Source organism: Rhinopithecus bieti, unplaced genomic scaffold (assembly GCF_001698545.2).
Source record: "Rhinopithecus bieti isolate Rb0 unplaced genomic scaffold, ASM169854v2 scaffold_905, whole genome shotgun sequence".
NCBI lineage: Eukaryota > Metazoa > Chordata > Mammalia > Primates > Cercopithecidae > Rhinopithecus > Rhinopithecus bieti.
The window spans coordinates 2,049,788-2,072,697 of NW_016803348.1; positions in this window are offsets into that span (position 1 = coordinate 2,049,788).

The following is a 22,910-nucleotide window of genomic DNA, read 5'->3' on the forward strand; positions in this document are numbered from 1 at the left end:
ACATCAGCCAAATTAAGAGGATCAAGAGCAATGCTCCAGACAGAGGAAACAGAGTGTGAAATTTTGGAGATCACAGGTACAAGGCATATTCCACGGAGTATAAAGGAATTTACTTTGGCTAGAGTGTAATAATCAACGAAGGTAAATGGCAAACCATTTATCACCAGGACCAAGTGATTATGGACCTTTTAAGCCAAATAAAACATTTTGAAATTTAAACAGAGACCAATTGGAAGGTATTGAATGGTTTTAATGAAGGGAGGAACATGGTTAGGCTTCCGTTTCTGAATGGATCATTCTATGTTAGAAGACTGAATATGAAAGCATTGTATATCTTGATCCTCCCAAGCAAGGAGGGTGACCTTTAGGAGAGTTGTGACAATGAAGATAAAGAGAAAGAGATTGAAGAGATACTCATGAGAGAAAACCTTCAGAATATAGACTTGCATCCTTTGGTAATGACGAAGCTTATATTGACCTAAAACTTTCTGTTACTAATAATGATAAACTCTGGACAAAATGTGAAAACAACATTTTGAAGGCATTGAACAGTGATGGAATATAGGCAGAAACTCAAGGAAATTAATTTTGAGAGAAATGTCAGATAAACATTTATTTGTGTTTCCGTTTGTAGGCATTTCCCAACTTCAGAGTTGAGGGCAAAACTTCAAGAAGGAAGTCACAGTCTTTTAGCCTGAGGCATCAAAAGAGAGAGTTTGGGAATGGCTGAGGGAGAAAGTCCCATAAAGGTGAGAACTTCTGAATTAGGAGCCTTGAAATCTGTGTATGTATTTCTCCCAAATCCTTGGCTGACCCATAAAATATGCACATGCAAGACAAGATATTAAGGATCCCGGGGAAATCAATAGCTGGAAAACTGAAAACAAACAAACAAACAAACAAACAAACAAAAAAAAAAACAAAAAAAAAACAAAAAAAAAACTGAGCAGTCATTTCAGCAGTTTCTTTTGCAGTGGAGATGAGCAAGCAGTTAGAGTCCTACCTACCTGGAGGAAACTGATAAGCATTCCTGGCTTTTATTGAACCTGATAAGCATCCTTGGCTTTTATTGAATCTGATAAACATCCCTGGCTTTTATCAGAAAAGCAACCTTGTAACTGCAAACACCATGTTGATAGAATTGAGTTTTGCCCTAGCACTAAGGGTAAAAGTTAAATAAGAATATGAATAAGTAAAATAAACTGCAGGCCATTTTCTTAAGTGAAGCAACTCAGAAACAGAAAATGAAATACCATATGTCCTCACCTATTAGTGGAAGCTAAATAATGTGTGCATATGGGCATAGAGTATGGAATAAGAATTCGTGGATTGTTTTGTGTTTATTCTCTTAGAAAGTCTCTCAAACCCTTTTAAAATTAAAATTTCTCCTTAGTATTGACATATATGCGAGCCTGGTAAAGGTCAGATCATTTATCGTGGTTTCCAATTCACAGAAGAGAAGGATGATTGCCTAAAAGGTATGCATGCTTTGAATTTTGCAAAATCCATAGGCCAAAAGACNTCTTCCTGTGACTCTGCTGAGTAGATATTTTTCCCAGTTGCAAGAGTTTAAGAGAGAGGCCTGAGGAGTAATGCATATAGATCTGAATCATGCCCATCTAGATTTAACTTGGGCAAATCTCTTACCCTTTTACAATCATTTAGTTTATTTTTTTTTGAGAAGGAGTCTCAATCTGTCGCCCAGGCTGGAGTGTCGTGGCATGATCTCAGCTCACGGCAACCTTTGCCTCCTGGTATTAAGCAATTCTCTGTCTCAGCTTCCAGAGTAGCTGGGATTACAAGCACCTGCCACCATGCCCAGCTAATTTTTGTGTTTTTAATAGAGATGGAGTTTCACCATTTTGGCCAGGCTGGTCTTGAACTCTTGACCTCATGGTCCACCCACCTCGGCCTCCCAAAGTGCTGGAATTACAGATGTGAGCCACCATGCCTGGCGAAACATTTAGTTTTTTCCATATTAAAATGACAGTAACATGTTTTCCTATTTGCCACATAGCAGCAATAATTTAAACAAAAACGATGCTTTCTATATGGCAGTGTGTTGACATCAAAAGTACAAACTTCAACTGCTAGTTTCCTTTGGGTATATATCTGATCTTCACCACATTAATTGTCCAAACTTTTAAGTTTTTGTCCCGTTGTTTTTATCTTTGAATTATCTAAGTATAAGAAGTCTTTTTTTGCATTTAACAAAGATTCTAATTACACTAAATCCTAAGGGATTCATATAATTAGATAATGACCTGCTAGGTGTACATTATTTAAGGTAACATTGTCAAAATGCTTATGAAACCGACAAGCACTTTTTTATATACACACCCCTCCCCCACACACAAACAAGTGTGTATGTACATGCACACACATTCACCATAGATGTACATAGGATAAATTATAAAATTGCCCCATTTTACAGGTGAAGAAAATGTGCTTAGAAAGTTAGGTATTTAAGGTTACAAATCTATAAACTGTGTAACTGGAATTCAGAATTAATCAGTTCCTAACCACAAAACACAGAACATGAAATGAATTAGGGGAAAGTCCACCCAGTGAATCACAGTGGGATGGCAAAAATTTTAAACAATTTCATTAGCTATTATTTTAAAAACAATTTTTTATAATGAAAGAGAGGTTTCATTCAAATATACTTAAACAAAAGACTAGTTGACAACATAGTTTTTTAGTTTTATATGCTTTAAATAATAACTATATATTTTAAAACGTGGTACTTTTTGATTGAGACAAGTGAAGTTTTGAAACTAACCAATTTTTTATTTTTTTATTTTAATTTTTAGATGAAGTCTCACTCTGTCACTGGGCTGGAGTGCAGTGGTGCGATCTTGGCTCACTGCAGCCTCCGCCTCTTGGGTTCAAGCGACTCTCCTGCCTCAGCCTTCCGAATAGCTGGGACTGGAGGTGTCCACCACCACGCCCCCCAGCTAATTTTTGTATTTTTAGTAGATACCAGGTTTCACCGTGTTGGCCAGGATGGTTTCAATCTCTTGACCGCATGATCTGCTCGGCTCGGCTTCCCAACACAATTCTTAATAAAATTTGATATGATATAGAAATTGTTTTGGTAGACTTTTCATGTCTTATGATTTGTAAGACTTATAAATTAGTTCGTGACTGGCCAGCTGTTGACCTTTGCCATTTAAGTTTCGAAATTATGGATAGAATCAGGTTGTTTCCAAAGTAGTTTATATTTGTTAATTCATTAAACATTTATCGTGTTTTAATTATATGCCAGACACTAGGCATAGCACTGTAATACAATATTCAGGGAAGACATCGTCCATGCCTTCCTAGAGCCATAAGAGGCTATAAAGCTTCTTAGACAAATTGAACAAAAATAACAATAGAATTTCTATGTGAAATGACTGAGGAAGTTCAGTACCATAGAAATACACAAAAGTAAAGATGTGAAAGTCAATAAGACATCAGCCAAATTAAGAGGATCAAGAGCAATGCTCCAGACAGAGGAAACAGAGTGTGAAATTTTGGAGATCACAGGTACAAGGCATATTCCACGGAGTATAAAGGAATTTACTTTGGCTAGAGTGTAATAATCAACGAAGGTAAATGGCAAACCATTTATCACCAGGACCAAGTGATTATGGACCTTTTAAGCCAAATAAAACATTTTGAAATTTAAACAGAGACCAATTGGAAGGTATTGAATGGTTTTAATGAAGGGAGGAACATGGTTAGGCTTCCGTTTCTGAATGGATCATTCTATGTTAGAAGACTGAATATGAAAGCATTGTATATCTTGATCCTCCCAAGCAAGGAGGGTGACCTTTAGGAGAGTTGTGACAATGAAGATAAAGAGAAAGAGATTGAAGAGATACTCATGAGAGAAAACCTTCAGAATATAGACTTGCATCCTTTGGTAATGACGAAGCTTATATTGACCTAAAACTTTCTGTTACTAATAATGATAAACTCTGGACAAAATGTGAAAAACAACATTTTGAAGGCATTGAACAGTGATGGAATATAGGCAGAAACTCAAGGAAATTAATTTTTGAGAGAAATGTCAGATAAACATTTATTTGTGTTTCCGTTTGTAGGCATTTCCCAACTTCAGAGTTGAGGGCAAAAACTTCAAGAAGGAAGTCACAGTCTTTTTAGCCTGAGGCATCAAAAGAGAGAGTTTGGGAATGGCTGAGGGAGAAAGTCCCATAAAGGTGAGAACTTCTGAATTAGGAGCCTTGAAATCTGTGTATGTATTTCTCCCAAATCCTTGGCTGACCCATAAAATATGCACATGCAAGACAAGATATTAAGGATCCCGGGGGAAATCAATAGCTGGAAAACTGAAAAACAAACAAACAAACAAACAAACAAACAAACAAAAAAAAAAACAAAAAAAAAACTGAGCAGTCATTTCAGCAGTTTCTTTTGCAGTGGAGATGAGCAAGCAGTTAGAGTCCTACCTACCTGGAGGAAACTGATAAGCATTCCTGGCTTTTTATTGAACCTGATAAGCATCCTTGGCTTTTTATTGAATCTGATAAACATCCCTGGCTTTTTATCAGAAAAGCAACCTTGTAACTGCAAACACCATGTTGATAGAATTGAGTTTTGCCCTAGCACTAAGGGTAAAAGTTAAATAAGAATATGAATAAGTAAAATAAACTGCAGGCCATTTTCTTAAGTGAAGCAACTCAGAAACAGAAAATGAAATACCATATGTCCTCACCTATTAGTGGAAGCTAAATAATGTGTGCATATGGGCATAGAGTATGGAATAAGAATTCGTGGATTGTTTTGTGTTTATTCTCTTAGAAAGTCTCTCAAACCCTTTTTAAAATTAAAAATTTCTCCTTAGTATTGACATATATGCGAGCCTGGTAAAGGTCAGATCATTTATCGTGGTTTCCAATTCACAGAAGAGAAGGATGATTGCCTAAAAGGTATGCATGCTTTGAATTTTTGCAAAATCCATAGGCCAAAAGATATGAAATAAAATATTTCTGCTCTCTTATTGTTGTAATAGTGAGTTAGTCCACTGATAAGGCTTCCCACAGTGGGCATTTCCCTAGTACTAATGTCTAATCCTTTAATGATAACGGTGCCTTTGTATTTAGTAAGTTGCTTAACCTCTTCCAGTAAATAATTCTCATCCCTGTAACACCCAGTCTGAGGATATTATGGTTGAAAGGGGAATTACAAAGAGTTCATTTAATAAATTCCAATGACTACACAAAAATCTCCTCTGCTGTAATTCAGTCTCTGGTCATCTATCCACTCCTTGAATATCTGCATAGATGGATGTTTTCGTTCTTTAAAAAGTTTTTCTTATAGAGTAATTTAATACCTTGATAAATTAGTTCTTACTTCTTCCATCTGAATCCCCCCAAATAAACGTATGACTTTTTCATATAACATGTCCAACCTCTTTCCTATGAAGCCACTCACAACTTTTCTTTCCAGTAAAACATCCTGGTTACTGTTCCTTCAATTGCCCTTGCCTTTTAAGGACAATCATGTGCTGAAGAATTTGCAGAGGGGATTTTTGTAGCTGTAACTTTTACATTGTTAGGCTTTTCTATATTTTGCATTCTTGCCAATTGAATTAAGATTCACACAAGAAGGCAACCCCAGCTTGTACTGCATAAATTCAACCAGGATTACAGCTTGTTAGACAATACTGGGAGGTTGTGTGGAGGTCACATAACCAGATTTCCAACCAGAAAGAATAATTACCCCTACCTGACACTGCTTGGTTTCAGAATTTGCCTACTTACATTCAGATTTAATTAACATATTAAGCCCCTATCTTATTCCAGTTACTACTTAAGTGGCTGTCATACACCTTCAGATTAGCCAGCGAACCTACGTATCTGAGGACCCCTGAAAATGGGTGGCAGCAAGAAGTCTGATCTACTCAAAGCTACACTTAAAGGATATCCTGAGCCAATGCCTCTGATGCTGCCAAAACCACCATTAATGATGTCAGACACATGATTAGTGCCTTTATACCGTTCATTTCATTGTATTCTCAATTCCAGAGACAATTCCTTTAGAGATGAAAATTGAGACTCAGAAAGCCTGATTTGTCCACTTACAACTAATAAAGATGAAGATTTAAATATCTAAACACAGTCTTATCTGTGAAATCTTTAGCTCTTCCTAACTCATTTAGCTTGGAGCTATCCATCCTTGACTTCATTATTCCTACTGCCTCATGGTGGCTAGAATTTTAGTAACAGGATAGTCACAGATTTATGCAGCAACCTCCTGGCTTGATCAAAACTACCTGTGAGCCAACAGAAATGAGAGCCAAAGATCAAGAAAGCAAAAAGTACTCACTAGACTGCAGTTCTGTGCAGGAAAGACGAATCAACATAAGAAATATATAGCTTCTTTTTGTTGGGTTTTTCTATCAAAGTACTTTCCTGAAGAAAATAATACAAACCTTCCACAAATCCAGAGTTGACAGCTTCACCTTGAAATGAACTACAAAGGTCATTTCAAACGTATCTTAATAACTTGAGAATGTTCAATGAAAACTGTTTATTCTCTTCCTCAGTTACTCAAATTCACTGTTAAAATAATCTGTAGAAGGAGATTGTCCTGAAAAACTAGCAATTTTTATTTTCTTTGAAGATAAAAACATGGCTAAGAGAGGAATATTCCTTCAATACAGCTTACAATTATTTACTATCTGCAATGTGCACGACACAACATTTAATATTACGAAGTCAACATATGAAACTGAATATTTAAAATATATTTAGTTATACACCAAAGGTATGAAAACTGAGTCTTATGGATTGCCTACATGTTTGCACATGGATAAGGATTGGCCTTAATTTCTGAAAACTGTATTTTTTTATGTAACTGAAAAATAATGCTTTTCATACAAAATTCTGGCATAAATATTTTCATATTAAGTCATATTTTTATCCATTGGTGCAAAATTTTATTATAAACAGTAGCAACAGAAGGTATTGGGCAGTTGTCCAGTGAGCTTCATCATAATAACTTTCAATTGTTCATACAAATTAGCCTTTCTTTTTCTAGATTAGAGTCCTCTGATCTTATTCCTTTCAAAACACAATTCCTTCTTGTTTTCCCAAATATATTAGGAACTAGTCAAATGCATATTCTTTGGGAAACAAGTATTTATTGATTACCTATTATAGGACAATCATTATGCTAGGTGTCCAACACCTAAGAATTTAAAATGCATCATTCTTGCTCTAATGGAGCTTAGGAGCCAATGAGGAAGAAAATGTTTCAGAAAATAATTTCCCCAATATTTTATTTTAAAGTATTTTAAACCTTCAAATGAGTAAGAATAATACACTGAGCAGTTCATTTCGTTTTCTAGATTGTTAGTATTCTGCCACTATTTAAATCTTTCTCTTTTCATTGAGAAATGAATTTTTTCAGTCACTACTTGAATTTAAAGATATAAATTAGAATAGAATGAAAGACACGTTAAAAAACTAGTTAAAATATAGCATCCCTGAAATAAAATTGAAAATTTTAGTATGTTCCTCATGTAAACAAGATAAAAATCATTTTATTAAACTCTTGTTTCAGTTGTGTGTGTGTGTGTGTGTGTGTGTGTGTGTGTGTGCAGACTGATTTATGGCATATATGGCAAAATACATTTTTCTTTTTACTGTGGCTTTTGTTTTAAAACTTTGAAAGCTACTTTAAAGAGCATTATAGGGTGACTGAGGGAGATATCTTGAAGAGGAAAAATACTGGGAATAGGGACTCTAAGTAAGAGGTTACTGTAACACTCTAGGACAATGAGAAACAAAACCAAGGAAAAGACAAGGAAGTAGAAAGATTTATTCAAGGACATTACAAGAAGAAAAAAGTAAATGACCATTCGATGTGGAAGAGAAGGCACAAGAAAAAAACAGGATGAGTCTTAGATTGATTGCTTGGATAACTGAGTGATTGATGATCATCAGCTGAGGGATTAAATAAAAGTGAGGAGCATATAAAGAGGGATAAATAAGTTAGGTTTTGAATAGGTTGGGTTTGATGTACCATCAAACTTCTAAATGGATTATTCAGTTGGATACAGAAATAGAAAATGAAATACCACATGTCTTCACTTACTAGTGGAAGCTAAATAATGTGTATACAAGGACATAGAGTATGGAATAATACTCAGAAAAGTGGGATTGTGGGAGAGGGCTGAGGGGTGAGAACTGACTTAATGGTCACATTATACTTTATTTGGCTGATAGTTACACTAAAAGTCCAGACTTATCACTACACAATATATTCATGAAGCAAAAGTGCTCTGGTGGTACTTAAAAATATGCAAATAATTTTTTTTTTTAAAAGGTAATACAAAACAAAACAAAAACCTCCACAAGAACAATATGAGCAATGCAACATTCTTCAGAGGAAGATGAAAGAATACAGGTTTTCTATCTTATCATTTACAAAGTCAAGCATACAGTCCAAAGTAAAACTAAAACAAAACAAAAACCTTACATATATGACAGAAGCAAGTGAATGTGACCTGTTCTTGAGAGCAAAAATCATTCAGTATAGATCCAGAGACAACCTACATATTGAAATCAGCAGATAAAAACTTCAACCGGGCTCCAACCATTCCAAGGTGGCTGAATAGGAAGAGCTCTGGTTTGTAGCTCCCAGCATGATTGACACAGAAGACAGGTGATTTCTGCATTTCCAACTGAGGTACCTGGTTCATCTCATTCAGACTGATTGGACAGTGGGTGCAGCCCATGGAGGGTGAACTGAAGCAGGGTGGGTCATTGCCTCACCCAGAAGTGCAAGGGGTCTGGGAATTTCCCTTTCCTTGTCAAGGAAAGCTGTAACAGACTACCTGGAAAAATGGGACTCCCTGCTCAAATACTGTGCTTTTCCCAAGGTCCTAGCAACCGGTAGACAAGATGATTATCTCCCATGCCTGGCTTGGCGGTTCTGATGCCCACAGAGCCTCGCTCACTGCTAGTGCAGCAGTCTGAGATGGATCTGTGAGACTGCAGCCTGCCTGGGGGAGGGGTGTCTGCCATTGTTGAGCCTTGAGTAGGTAAACAAATGTCTGGGAAGCTCGAACTGGGTGGAGCCCACCACAGCTCAACCAGGCCTACTGCCTCTAGACTCCACCTCTGTGGGTAGGGCATAGTTGAACAAAAGGCAGCAGACAACTTCTGCAGACTTAAACATCCCTGTCCAACAGCTCTGAAGAGAGCAGTGGTTCTCCTAGCACCACATTTGAGCTCTGAGAATGGACAGACTGCCTCCGCAAGTGGATCCCTGACCCCATGTAGCCTAACTAGGAGACACCGCCCAGTAGGAGCCGACAGACACCTCATGTCGGCAGCTGCCCCTTTGGGATGAAGCTTCCAGAGGAAGGACCAGGCAGAAATATTTGCTGTTCTGCAATATTTGCTGTTCTGCAGCCTCCGCCAGTGATACCCAGGCAAACAGGGTCTGGAGTGGACCTCCAGCAAACTCCAACAGACCTGCAACAGAGGGACCTGTCTGTTAGAAGGAAAACTAATAAACAGAAAGGAATAGCATCAACATCAACAAAAGGTCATTTACACCAAAACCCCATCTGTAGGTTACCAACATCAAAGACCAAAGGTAGATAAAACCACAAAGATGGGGAGAAATCAGAGATGAAAAGGTGAAAATTCTAAAATCAGAGCACCTCTTTTCCTCCAAAGGATTGCAGCTCCTTGCCAGCAGCAGAACAAAGTTGGATGGAGAATGACTTTGATGAGTTGACAGAAGTAGGCTACAGAATTTCGGTACTAACAAACTTCTCTGAGCTAAAGGAAGATGTTCAAACCCATTGCAAGGAAGCTAAAACCTTGAAAAAAGATTAGACAAATGGCTAACTAGAATAAACAGTGTAGAGAAGACCTTAAATGACCTGATGGAGCTTAAAATCATGGCATGAGAACTTTGTGATGCTACACAAGCTTCAATAGCTGATTCAATCAAGTGAAAGAAAGGATATCAGTGATTGAAGATCAAGTTAATGAAATAAAGTGAGACGACACAGTTAGAGGAAAAAAAGAGTAAAAGAAATGAGCAAAGTCTCCAAGAAATATGGGACTATGTGAAAAGACCAAATCTACATTTGATTGGTGTACCTAAAAGTGATGGGGAGAATGGAACCATGTTGGAAAACACTCTTCAGGTTATTATCCAGGAGAACCTCCCCAATCTAGCAAGGCAGGCCAATGTTTAAATTCAGGAAACACAGAGAACACAACAAAGATACTTCTCGAGAAGAGCAACCCCAAGAGACCTAATTGTCAGATACTCCATGGTTAAAATGAAGGACAAAGTGTTAAGAGAAGCCAGAGAGAAAGGTCGAGTTACCCACAAAGGGAAGCTCATCAGACAAACAGCAGATCTCTCAACAGAAACCCTCCAAGCCAGAGAGAGTGGGGCCAATATTCAACATTCTTAAAGAAAAGAATTTTCACCCCAGAATTTCATATCCAGCCAAACTAAGCTTCATAGTGAAGGAGAAATAAAATCCTTTACAAACAAGCAAAACTGTGAGATTTTGTCACCACCAGGCCTGCCTTACAAGAGTTCCTGAAGGTAGCACTAAAGATGGAAAGAAACAAGCAGTACCATCCACTGCAAAATTGTAAAGACCATCGATGCTATGAAGAAACTGCATCAATTAACAGGAAAATAACCAGCGAACATCAAAATGACAGGATAAAATTAACACATAACAATATTAACCTTAAGTGTAAATGGGCTACATGCCCCAATTAAAAGACACAGACTGGCAAATTGGATGAAGACTCAAGACACATCAGTGTGCTATGTTCAGGAGACCCATCTCACGTGCAAAGACACATATAGGCTCAAAATAAAGGGATGGAGAAATATCTACCAAGCAAATGGAAAACAAAACAAAACAAAACAAAAAAAGCGGGGCTGCAATCCTAGTCTCTGATAAAACAGACCTTAAACCAACAAAGATCAAAAAAGACAAAGAAGGCCGTTACATAATGGTAAAGGGATCAATTCAACAAAAGAGCTAACTATCCTAAATTTATATGCACACAATACAGGAGCACCCAGATTCATAAAGCAAGTCCTTAGAGACCTACAAAGAGACTTAGACTCCCACACAATAATAATGGGAGATTTTTAACACCCCACTGTCAACATTAGACAGATCAATGAGACAGAAGGTTAACAAGGATATCAAGGACCTGATCTCAGCTCTGGACCAGTGGACCTATTAGACATCTACAGAACTTTCCACCTCAAATCAACAGAATATACATTCTTCTCAGCACCACATCACACTTATTCTAAAATTGACCACATAATTGGAAGTAAAGCACTCCTCAGCAAATGTAAAAGAACAGAAACCACAACAAAATGTCCCTCAGACCACAGTGCAATCAAATTAGAACTCAGGATTAAGAAACTGGCTCAAAACCGCATAATTACATGGAAACTGAACAACTGGCTCCTGAATGACTACTGGGTAAATAACAAAATGAGGGAAGAAATAAGGATGGTCTTTGAAACCAATGAGAACAAAGACAAAGACAAATGACAAAGACAAAGACAAAGACAAATGACAAAGACAATGACAAATGACAAAGACAAAGACAAAGACAAATGACAAAGACAATGACAAATGACAAAGACAAAGACAAATGACAAAGACAATGACAAATGACAAAGACAAAGACAAATGNTGCAGACTTAAACATCCCTGTCCAACAGCTCTGAAGAGAGCAGTGGTTCTCCTAGCACCACATTTGAGCTCTGAGAATGGACAGACTGCCTCCGCAAGTGGATCCCTGACCCCCATGTAGCCTAACTAGGAGACACCGCCCAGTAGGAGCCGACAGACACCTCATGTCGGCAGCTGCCCCTTTGGGATGAAGCTTCCAGAGGAAGGACCAGGCAGAAATATTTGCTGTTCTGCAATATTTGCTGTTCTGCAGCCTCCGCCAGTGATACCCAGGCAAACAGGGTCTGGAGTGGACCTCCAGCAAACTCCAACAGACCTGCAACAGAGGGACCTGTCTGTTAGAAGGAAAACTAATAAACAGAAAGGAATAGCATCAACATCAACAAAAAGGTCATTTACACCAAAACCCCATCTGTAGGTTACCAACATCAAAGACCAAAGGTAGATAAAACCACAAAGATGGGGAGAAATCAGAGATGAAAAGGTGAAAATTCTAAAAATCAGAGCACCTCTTTTCCTCCAAAGGATTGCAGCTCCTTGCCAGCAGCAGAACAAAGTTGGATGGAGAATGACTTTGATGAGTTGACAGAAGTAGGCTACAGAATTTCGGTACTAACAAACTTCTCTGAGCTAAAGGAAGATGTTCAAACCCATTGCAAGGAAGCTAAAAACCTTGAAAAAAGATTAGACAAATGGCTAACTAGAATAAACAGTGTAGAGAAGACCTTAAATGACCTGATGGAGCTTAAAATCATGGCATGAGAACTTTGTGATGCTACACAAGCTTCAATAGCTGATTCAATCAAGTGAAAGAAAGGATATCAGTGATTGAAGATCAAGTTAATGAAATAAAGTGAGACGACACAGTTAGAGGAAAAAAAGAGTAAAAAGAAATGAGCAAAGTCTCCAAGAAATATGGGACTATGTGAAAAGACCAAATCTACATTTGATTGGTGTACCTAAAAGTGATGGGGAGAATGGAACCATGTTGGAAAACACTCTTCAGGTTATTATCCAGGAGAACCTCCCCAATCTAGCAAGGCAGGCCAATGTTTAAATTCAGGAAACACAGAGAACACAACAAAGATACTTCTCGAGAAGAGCAACCCCAAGAGACCTAATTGTCAGATACTCCATGGTTAAAATGAAGGACAAAGTGTTAAGAGAAGCCAGAGAGAAAGGTCGAGTTACCCACAAAGGGAAGCTCATCAGACAAACAGCAGATCTCTCAACAGAAACCCTCCAAGCCAGAGAGAGTGGGGGCCAATATTCAACATTCTTAAAGAAAAGAATTTTCACCCCAGAATTTCATATCCAGCCAAACTAAGCTTCATAGTGAAGGAGAAATAAAATCCTTTACAAACAAGCAAAAACTGTGAGATTTTGTCACCACCAGGCCTGCCTTACAAGAGTTCCTGAAGGTAGCACTAAAGATGGAAAGAAACAAGCAGTACCATCCACTGCAAAATTGTAAAGACCATCGATGCTATGAAGAAACTGCATCAATTAACAGGAAAAATAACCAGCGAACATCAAAATGACAGGATAAAATTAACACATAACAATATTAACCTTAAGTGTAAATGGGCTACATGCCCCAATTAAAAGACACAGACTGGCAAATTGGATGAAGACTCAAGACACATCAGTGTGCTATGTTCAGGAGACCCATCTCACGTGCAAAGACACATATAGGCTCAAAATAAAGGGATGGAGAAATATCTACCAAGCAAATGGAAAACAAAACAAAACAAAACAAAAAAAGCGGGGGCTGCAATCCTAGTCTCTGATAAAACAGACCTTAAACCAACAAAGATCAAAAAAGACAAAGAAGGCCGTTACATAATGGTAAAGGGATCAATTCAACAAAAAGAGCTAACTATCCTAAATTTATATGCACACAATACAGGAGCACCCAGATTCATAAAGCAAGTCCTTACAGACCTACAAAGAGACTTAGACTCCCACACAATAATAATGGGAGATTTTAACACCCCACTGTCAACATTAGACAGATCAATGAGACAGAAGGTTAACAAGGATATCAAGGACCTGATCTCAGCTCTGGACCAGTGGACCTATTAGACATCTACAGAACTTTCCACCTCAAATCAACAGAATATACATTCTTCTCAGCACCACATCACACTTATTCTAAAATTGACCACATAATTGGAAGTAAAGCACTCCTCAGCAAATGTAAAAGAACAGAAACCACAACAAAATGTCCCTCAGACCACAGTGCAATCAAATTAGAACTCAGGATTAAGAAACTGGCTCAAAACCGCATAATTACATGGAAACTGAACAACTGGCTCCTGAATGACTACTGGGTAAATAACAAAATGAGGGAAGAAATAAGGATGGTCTTTGAAACCAATGAGAACAAAGACAAAGACAAATGACAAAGACAAAGACAAAGACAAATGACAAAGACAATGACAAATGACAAAGACAAAGACAAAGACAAATGACAAAGACAATGACAAATGACAAAGACAAAGACAAATGACAAAGACAATGACAAATGACAAAGACAAAGACAAATGGGATGCATTTAAAGCAGTGTGTAGAGGGAAATTTACAGCACTAAACGCCTGCAAGAGAAAGCAGGAGAGATCTGAAATCGACACCCTAACCTCACAATTAAAAGAAGTAGAGAAGCAAGAGCAAACAAATTCAAAAGTTAGCAGAAGGCAAGAAATAACTAAGATCAGAGCAGAATCAAATAGATAGAGACACAAAAAACCCTTCAAAAAAATAATGAATCCAGGAGCTGTTTTTTTTTAAAAGATCAACAAAATTGATACACCACTTGCAAGACTAGTAAAGAAGAAAAGAGAGAAGAATCAGGTAGACACAAGAAAAAATGATAAAGGGGATATCACCATTGATACTGCAGAAATATAAAACTACCATCAGAGAATACTATAAACATCTCTATGCAAATAAACTAGAAGATCTAGAAGAAATGGATAAATTCCTGGACACATACACTCTCCCAAGACTAAACCAGGAAGAAGTTGAATCTCTGAATAGATCAATAACAGGCTCTGAAATTGAGGCAATGATTAGTAGCCTACTAACCAAAAAAAGTCCAGGATCAGACTGATTCACAGCCGAATTCTACCAGAGTTACAAAGAGGAATTGGTACTGTTCCTTCTGAAACTATTCCAATCAATAGAAAAAGAGGGAATCCTCCCTAACTCATTTTATGAGGCCAATATCGTCCTGATACTGAAGCCTAGCAGAGACAGAACAAAAAAAGAGAATTTTAGACCAATATGCCTGATGAAAATTGATGCAAAAATCCTCAATAAAATACTGGCAAACTGAATCCAGCAACACATCCAAAAGCATATCCACCACAATCAAGTCGGCTTTGTCCCTGGGATGCAAGTCTTGTTCAACATACACAAACCAATAAACATAATACATCACATAAACAGAACCAATGACCAAAACCACATGATAATCTCAATAGATGCAGAAAAGGCCTTTGACAAAATTCAACACCCTTTCATGCTAAAAACTCTCAATAAACTAGGTATTGATAGAATGTATCTCAAAATTACAAGAACTATTTATGACAAACCCACAACCAATATCATACTGAATGGGAAAAACTGAAGCATTCCCTTTGAAAACTGGCAGAAGACAAGGATGCCCTCTCTCACCACTCCTATTCAACATAGGAGTGTTGGAAGTTCTGGCCAGGGGAATCAGGCAAGAGAAAGAAATAAAAGGTATTCAATTAGGAAAAGAAGAAGTTAAATTGTCCCTGTTTGCAGATGACATGATTGTATATTTAGAAAACACCATCGTCACAGCCCCAAATCTCCTTAAGCTGCTAAGCATCAGCAAAGTCTCAAGATACAAAATCAATGTGCAAAAATCACAAGCATTCTTATACACTAAGAACAGACAGAGAGCCAAATCATGAGTGAACTCCCATTCACAATTGCTACAAAGAGAATAAAATATCTAGGAATCCAAATTACAAGGGATGTGAAGAACCTCTTCAAGAACTACAAAACACTGCTCAATGAAATAAAAGAGGACACACACAAATGGAAGAATATCCCATGCTCACGGATAGGAAGAATTAATATCGTGAAAATGGCCATACTGCCCAAAGTAATTTATAGATTCAATGCCATCCCCATCAAACTACCAATGATTTTCTTCACAGAATTGCAAAAAACAATTTTAAAGTTGATAAGGACTCAAAAAAGAGCCTTCATGGCCAAGACAATCCTAACCCAAAAGAACAAAGCTGGAGGCATCACGCTACCTGACTTCAAACTATATTGCAAGGTTACAGTAACCAAAACAGCATGGTACTCCTACCCATACAGATATATAGACCAACAGAACAGAACAGAGCCCTCAGAAATAATACAACACATACACAACTATCTGATCTTTGACAAACCTGACAAAAACGAGAAATGGGGAAAGGATTCCCTATTTAATAAATGGTACTGGAAAAACTGGTTAGCCACATGTAGAAAGCTGAAACTGAATCCCTTCCTTACACCTAATACAAAAATTAACTCAAGATGGATTAAAGACGTAAGTGTTAGACCTAAAACCATAAGAACCCTAGAAGAAAACCTAGGCAATACCATTCAGGACATAGGCATGGGCAAGGACTTCATGACTACAACACCAAAAGCAATAGCAACAACAGCTAAAATAGACAAATGGGATCTAATTAAACTAAAGAGCTTCTGTATGGCAAAAGAAACTACCATCGGAGTGAACAGGCAACCTACAGAACAGAAGAAAATTTTTGCAATCTACCCTTCCTACAGAGCGCTAATATCCAGAATCTACAAAGAACTCAAAGAAATTTACAAGAGAAAGACAACCCCATCAAAAAGTGGGCAAACGATATAAACAGATGCTTCTCAAAAGAAGATATCTACACAGCCAACGGACACATAAAAAAATGCTCGTCATCACTTGATCATCAGAGAATTGCACATCAAAACCACAATGAGATACCATCTCACGCCAGTTAGAATGGTAATCATTAAAAAGTCAGGAAACAGCACGTGCTGGAGAGGATGTGGAGAAATAGGAACGCTTTTACACTGTTGGTGGGACTATAAATTAGTTCAAGCATTGTGGAAGACAGTGTGGCAATTCCTCAAGGATCTAGAGCTAGAAATACCATTTGACCAGTCATCCCATTACTGGGTATATACCCAAAGGATTATAAATCATGCTACTATAAAGACACATGCACTCGTATGTTTATTACGGCACTATTCACAATAGCAAAGACTTTGAACCAACCCAAATGTCCATCAGTGATAGACTGGATTAAGAAAATGTGGCACATAGACACCATGGAATACTATGCAGCCATAAAAAAGGATGATTTCATGTCCTTTGCAGGGACTTGGATGAAGCTGGAAACCATCTTTCTCAGCAAACTATTGCAAGGACAGAAAACCAAACACTGTGTGTTCTCACTCATAGGTGGGAATTGAACAATGAGATCACTTGGACACAGGGTGAGGAACATCACCCACCAGGGACTGTCAGGGAGTGGGAGGCTGGTGGAGGGATAGCATTAGGAGTAATTCCTAATGTAAATGATGAGTTGATGAGTGCAGCAAACGAATGTGACACTTGTATACCTATGTATCAAACCTGCAAGTTGTGCACATGTACCCAGAACTTAAATTGTAATAATAATAAAAAGATACTTCAACTAGAATAAACATGCTAAAAGATTGATAGGAATATGTTGAATATATCGAGTGATGAGTTAGAAAATTTCTGGAACTGTAAGAAAAGTGTCAAAAATTAAATAAAAAATCCTAAACTTAAAAATTTTAAAAACTGGATGTATTTATTAGATGATATCAGTAGCAGAAGCAGATTGGCTCCAATAAAAGAAAGAATATGTGAAGCTGAAGTTAAATGGAAATTTTCAAACTGAAGTGCTCAGAAAATATAGATCAACAAAGGCTCAATGACCAAAGAAATAGTATCAATTAATCCAATATACATGTAATTGGAGTTGTAAGAATGAGAGAAGAGAAAAAAAAAACGAAACAGAAAAATAGTCAAAGAAGTACTGATGAAACTTTTCCAATTTTTATCAAAACCAATTCACAGATTCAGAAACCAAAGTGCACACCTAATATGATTCCTACAAAATTAGCTGCAGTTAAGTCTCCTAGAGTCAAACTGCTGAACACCAAAGAGACATAGAAAGTCATAAAAGCAGCTCTAGAAAAAGATACACTGCATAGAGGGGAACATCAATATGAATGGCAGGTGACTNAGGATCTAGAGCTAGAAATACCATTTGACCAGTCATCCCATTACTGGGTATATACCCAAAGGATTATAAATCATGCTACTATAAAGACACATGCACTCGTATGTTTATTACGGCACTATTCACAATAGCAAAGACTTTGAACCAACCCAAATGTCCATCAGTGATAGACTGGATTAAGAAAATGTGGCACATAGACACCATGGAATACTATGCAGCCATAAAAAAGGATGATTTCATGTCCTTTGCAGGGACTTGGATGAAGCTGGAAACCATCTTTCTCAGCAAACTATTGCAAGGACAGAAAACCAAACACTGTGTGTTCTCACTCATAGGTGGGAATTGAACAATGAGATCACTTGGACACAGGGTGAGGAACATCACCCACCAGGGACTGTCAGGGAGTGGGAGGCTGGTGGAGGGATAGCATTAGGAGTAATTCCTAATGTAAATGATGAGTTGATGAGTGCAGCAAACGAATGTGACACTTGTATACCTATGTATCAAACCTGCAAGTTGTGCACATGTACCCAGAACTTAAATTGTAATAATAATAAAAGATACTTCAACTAGAATAAACATGCTAAAAGATTGATAGGAATATGTTGAATATATCGAGTGATGAGTTAGAAAATTTCTGGAACTGTAAGAAAAGTGTCAAAATTAAATAAAAAATCCTAAACTTAAAATTTTAAAACTGGATGTATTTATTAGATGATATCAGTAGCAGAAGCAGATTGGCTCCAATAAAAGAAAGAATATGTGAAGCTGAAGTTAAATGGAAATTTTCAAACTGAAGTGCTCAGAAAATATAGATCAACAAAGGCTCAATGACCAAAGAAATAGTATCAATTAATCCAATATACATGTAATTGGAGTTGTAAGAATGAGAGAAGAGAAAAAAAAAACGAAACAGAAAATAGTCAAAGAAGTACTGATGAAACTTTTCCAATTTTATCAAAACCAATTCACAGATTCAGAAACCAAAGTGCACACCTAATATGATTCCTACAAAATTAGCTGCAGTTAAGTCTCCTAGAGTCAAACTGCTGAACACCAAAGAGACATAGAAAGTCATAAAAGCAGCTCTAGAAAAAGATACACTGCATAGAGGGGAACATCAATATGAATGGCAGGTGACTTTTTATCCAAACCAACAGAGGCCAGAAGATAATGTTAGAACAATTTTAAAGTGTGGAAAGAAAAAAAAAATCAGTCAACTTAGAATTCTGTATTTTAAAAAAAATCTACAAAATGTGGGCATAATAAAGGCATTTTTTGATAAATAAAAAATGGGGGAATTTATAACCATCAGATACAAACCAAATAAATTTTGGAGACATTTCTTGATATAAAAGGGAAATTATAGTGGATGAAAACTCAGACCTATAGGAAGGAAGAGCACTGAAATTGGTAAATATGTAAGTAAATATATATATATATTTTAAATTATTTAAAAGCTATATGCAGAAGTAGTACACTTCAAAAAAACATGTTATACTAATGACTGATAATCATAGAAACAAATATAACACAATTAGTCATCAGGATAAGGCAAATTAAAACCATGAGATTCCACTTTGAACATTTTAAAATAAAACACAGAATCCAGAACTATTTAATATATGAGACTGTAAATATGCTGAGATACAGATTTAGGAGCCAGTACTTTTTATAAATCCTATTGAAGTCAAAATGGAAATGTTCATGCAGCTATTTTTAAAAATTATACTTTATGTTCTAGGGTACATGTGAACAACGTGCAGGTTTGTTACATATGTATACATGTGTCATGTTGGTGTGCTGCACCCATTAACTCCTCATTTACATTAGGTATTTAGGTATACTCTCCCATTGCTTCCCTCCCCTCCCCCACCCCACAACAGGCCCAGTGTGTGATGTTCCCCTTCCTGTGTTCCAAGTGATCTCATTGTTCAGTTCCCAACTATGAGTGAGAACATGTGGTGTTTGGTTTTCTGTTCTTGTGATAGTTTGCTGAGAATGATGGTTTCCAGCCATGCAGCAATTCTTTAAAAAATCTATGCAGCCATTTTTTGGAGAGAGAGGAGAAAAGAGGACTGAAGTCAACCTCTTTGAAGCTTAACATTTAAGGGATGTGTGACAAAAGAGGAATTTATAAAAACAATTTTAAGAAAAGACAATTCTGTAAGAATTGTGCATCAGAAATTAGAGGAACTGGAATTCTTATACACTCCTAATAAGGGTATAAAATGGAAGAGCCACCTTAGAAACTATTTAACAGTCTCTCATAACATATACATATCCTTTGAGTTAGAACTATGTCTTGGTATTTACTTAAGAGATGAAAACATGTGTTTACAAAAAAATGTACAAGAATGTTCATCGCAGCTTTATTTCTGATATACAATAATTGGAAACAACTCAAATGTTCAACAATAGGAGAATGGATAAAGAAAATGGCATATATTAATGCAATGTAATATACCACTTAAGCAATAACATGAATGAATCACAAAAGCATAATGTTGAGTAAAAGAAGCCAGACACGAAAGAATACATCATGTATGATTTAATTTATATAAAAACCCAGAATAGGCTAAATTAATATATGTTGATTGAAATACAAAAATAGTTGCTTGGCATGAGAGTGGGGAGACTGATTGATTGGAGAAGACTATGAAAGAAGTTTATGGGGTGTTGGAGAGGTTCTGTATCTTGATGGGGTGATGATTACAAAATATATACATTTTTCACACTACACACTTAAAATATCTTCATTTGAAAGTATTACTCTATTAGGCTATGATAATAGATTGAATATAGATGTAATGGAGGAGGTGAAGTTCCCCTCCCTGTGTCCATGTGTTCTCATTATTCAACTCCCACTTATAAGTGAGAACATGTGGCATTTGGTTTTCTGTTCCTCTATTAGTCTATATTTCATTCTTGAACTAATGCTGTTTCATTTAGATAGGAAACATCCAGTGGAGAATTATTGGTAGGGAAAGTTTTGAGAATTACCAAATGTAAGCAAAGCTGATTTTAGAGAAATTTTCTATGTAAAACTTTTCTGGTCAAAACCTGTTCAAAATCTAACAGCTTTTCCTGCTTTGCCCTTTTCTTACGAGGCTGGGAGTAAGGGGATATTGGGACGCCAGAGGTAAAAGAAATAAAAACTACAGTTCTCTGCATGTATTCTGATGATGTTTCCTTAAACTTCATACTCTTTCTAACTTTGTCAACAAAAATGATAGAATTTCAAGTTCCTTTATATAATATTTTGAAAATGGAATATTTCACTGATGGTGATTGCAGTATTCAGGTATTTAAACTGGTGGTTGCAGTTGAATAGCTAAACAAAAGTTAACATCTTTCTGTAACAGATTGGGTACTAAATAGTTAAAGATTAGGTAATTTATTTTCAAGTCTTGAGTCATTCAATTGGATCAGAGTAATATAAAACTATACAGAGTAATAAGGTCCTATTAATATTGCCTGGAAAAAAGAAAGAAAATTAGTATGTTTGGTTGGACATTAATTTTTTTTTTCTTCTTTTTTTTTTTTTAGTGATGGGGTGTTGCTATGTTGTCCAGGATGGTCTCCAAATCCTGGCCTTACAAAGTCCTCCCACCTTGGCTTCCCAAAGCACTGGGATTTTAAGCGTGCACCCCTGTGCCTAGCCAACATTCATGTTAATGTTTATCGTTGCATTACTTTATTTATGTAGTATTTATCTACTTTATGCTCTTGTATATGTAATATTACATTTATACAATCTCCATAATATCAATCAGTATTCTTCAGAGAAACAAAACCAATAAGATATGCAGGTATACCTTATTTTATTATGCTTTGCTTTGTGTTTCACAGATTTTGTGTTATATAAAATTATTATGATTTAATCTTTTTTTTTTTTTTAAAGACAGAGTCTCACTCTGTCACTCCAGCTGGAAGGTAGTGGTGTGATCACAGTTCACTGCAATCTTGGACTCAAGAGCATTTTTGTTTGTTTGAGAGAGACATTTTTTTGCTCTCTTGCCCAGGGTGGTCTTGAACTCTTGGCCTCAAGCAATCATTCTGCCTCATCCTCCCGAGTCACTGGAATTACGGGTGTAAACCACCATGCCTGGCTGCAGATTTTGTGTTTTTTACCTACTGAATATTTGCGGCAAGTAGGTGCTCACTTCACTAGCATTCTTAGTAACAAAATATTTTCATTAAGGTATATACACTGTGATTTTATACATAATGCTATTTCATACTTAAGAGACTATAATGTAGTATAAACACAACTTTTATAAGCACTGGGAACAAATTCATATGACGTGCTTTATTGTGATATTCACTTTGTAGTGTTCTGAAACCAAATCCACAATATCACTGAGGTATACTTTTATGTGGATATATAGAAAGAAATCTATTATGAAAGATTTGCTTATATGAGTATGGAGGCTGAGAAGTCCCAGGATCTGCCATATGCAAGCTGGAGGCCCAGAAAAGCCAGTGAAATTGTTCCAGTCCAAATCCAAAGTAAATTCTGGGTCCAGTCTAAAGGCCAGAGACCAGGAGCTACAACGTCTGAGGCAGGAGAAGATGGATGTCCCAGTTCAAGCAGAGAGAACAGATTTGCCTTTCCTCCACCTTTTTCTTCTATTTTGGCCCCAGTGGATTAGATGATTCCCACCCACATTGATGAAGATGATCTTCTTTTCTCAGTCTACTAACTGAAATGCTATCTTCCAGAAACATCCTCATAGACACACCCAAAATAATGTTTTACCAGCTATTTGATCATCCTTTAGCCAAGTCAAGTAGACACGTAAAATTATCACAACATCTTTTTCAAAGTATTTATTATCATACCCCCCATACTGCCAAATTTTGAGTTTCTTATAACTTGATATTTA